The sequence below is a fragment of the Pan paniscus genome, chromosome 10, assembly GCF_029289425.2.
Source record: "Pan paniscus chromosome 10, NHGRI_mPanPan1-v2.0_pri, whole genome shotgun sequence".
In the NCBI taxonomy this organism is placed as follows: Eukaryota; Metazoa; Chordata; class Mammalia; order Primates; family Hominidae; genus Pan; species Pan paniscus.
The window spans coordinates 88,039,573-88,041,916 of record NC_073259.2 but is presented as its reverse complement, the minus strand read 5'-3'; the positions used below and the strand labels follow the sequence as shown (position 1 = coordinate 88,041,916).

Here is a 2,344-nt window from a genome sequence, read left to right as displayed (position 1 = left end):
TTAAGGAAGCTGTGAGAGTTTGGGAGGAATAGTAGTGGGAGATAAAAAGTTCATGTAATATACTGCTTAGGTGGGGCTAGAGAGCATGAGGGAGAGGTGGTAATGACCCAGAAAGTGGCAGCTTCCTCTGCTTAAAAACCTTTGATGATACCACAGGCACATGAGGAAGGCTGCAAATTCTATTTCAAGGCAGCTCTGAGCCTGGTGAGTAGATAGCACAAGCAAAGCTCTCCCTCCTGGAGAGAAAAAATTATGGACAAGAAGTAGTCATTAAAATTAAGTTGTGTCAGACATGCCAAAGGAATACTGTGGTGATCTGATCCCTTTATGAATCTTTGATGAATGTGTGGAGATCACAACTAGTGGGCAATGGAACAATATCGGAATGGTGGTAGATAAATGGAAGGAAATATTATCATGTTAGAAACCTCAGAAAAAGTATAAATAATGGCCGAGTTCAGCAGAGAAATCAATTACTCCAAGATGTCCCTTCTCCAAAAGGCCTATTTCACTATGACAAAAAAAAAAATGTGTATTCTTAATATTAAACTTACGGTGAATTTAAAAAAAAAAAACTTCAGAGGACCCTGAGATCAAGTCCAAAATCATATGATCTACATATAAGGTTCTTCATCATTTGATTCCAATCTATCTTTCTAGCCACATCATGCCAAGAACCCTTTTCCCAACATAGTATATGTTTCCCAACATAGTATATTTCTAGAACCACACCAGGTCATTCACTGTTTCCCTCAACATGCCCTGCAGTTTCACAGCTCAGTGCCTTTGCTCTAGCTATTCACTGCCCTACAATGCCTTTCTTTTCCTCTCCATCCAGCACATTCTTATCACCCTTTGAGACATAGTTCAAACATCATTTATACTGTTGAAGCCTTCATGACTCACTTATCCAGGAGACAATTTGTCTCTCATTCCACTATGATTTGCCATTACATTATATCCTAATTATTTGTTTGCATGTCTGCCTTTGGGCTGAGACAGAGAGGCCCTTGAAAGCTACTTTTAATATTCTGTTGCTTAATTAAGCAAATTGACAAAAATGCAAATAGCTCGTGATGCTGCGTTTAAAGCAATTATAGCAGTATTTTGTTCTGCATACTATCTTACTGTTTTCCTTCTGCATTGACTCCCTCACAGCTAAATCTATTTTGCTACTTTAGGACCCAGACACAGAAAACATCCCTATGAAAGGCTGATAAGCTTATCTGAAGAAAAAAAGAAAGAAAAATGAAAGGAAGGAAGGAAAGAAAAAAGAAAAGATGAAAGAAAAAAAAGAGGTGGGGGGTGCCAAGGTTGTATACCCAAATCCACAAAGAACATTTAGAGAAATTTTCAATGCCATGTGCATTTGGTTAACTTGCATTTAACTTTCCAACACAATGTACTTTCAGTCATCATACTCCAAATTCAATGCATTTCCTTAGGAAGCAAAACAATCTATTTTTTTTCTCTATGGACAGAATGTTTTTGACAACTGAAACTTGACACATAATAATGTTAGTTAAACCCAATTTCTAGTTCTTTCAAAATAAATTCCCAAATATTGTGTTTACAATAGAGTTAGGATCCCAGAGACTAATAGACCCATCAGGGGACTATAAAGGAACCCAATTGGTTTCTTTTCTTTTTTTCTTTCTGTTTTCTTTTTTCTCTGTGTTTCCTTCTTTCTTTCATTCATTCTTCCTTCCTTCTTTCTTTCCTTCCTTTCCTTTATCTCTTTCTGCCTTTCCTTCTTTCTTTGTAGTCTCTATGAAATAGTTTAATAGCAAAATTAAAGACAAAATTCAAAAGCTGTTTGAGGTTTCATGGAACATACTCAAAAGTTGTTAGCACCAAAATGAAACAAGTTGGATGTTGCATTTAAATATACATCATTCTGAACTTGAACTTTTGACATTTTATTTCATAATAAATTTTGAAGAAGTAGACTCATTATTCTCAAGTTTTTCTCATTTAAAACAGATATCAAGGTACAAGTTTTCATTTTGTAAATCAATCTGACCCCTCAAACAAAGTGAAATCTGATGCTAATTTTCAAATGGCCATGCTTATTCAACTATTTTCTGAACAAGATGCCCTGTTAGACATGGGGAAGGACAATAAAAAGTTAGTCTTACATGTCTTGAGACTCTACCAGCTATGTTCCAGTCAGCAGCAGGAAAAAAAGAGGGAGTAAGGGTTGGCCTCTAGTAAGAGACTCATCTACAGAAGTGGGGCAGACATTCAGATTCAACTCAGCTACAGAGATGTCCCAGTGAGTTGGCAATAGTCAGTATCTGGAACATTGCAACAATTTGGGGTAGCATAGGAAAGTAGTTCCTCA

The 2,344-nt window shown here is 36.4% G+C and overlaps 1 pseudogene; it reads left to right on the top strand.

The window, feature by feature from the left end:
* Positions 1-252: 252 nt before the first annotated feature.
* On the top strand, positions 253-2,058 carry LOC112441364 (small nuclear ribonucleoprotein G-like; annotated as a pseudogene).
* Positions 2,059-2,344: the final 286 nt, after the last annotated feature.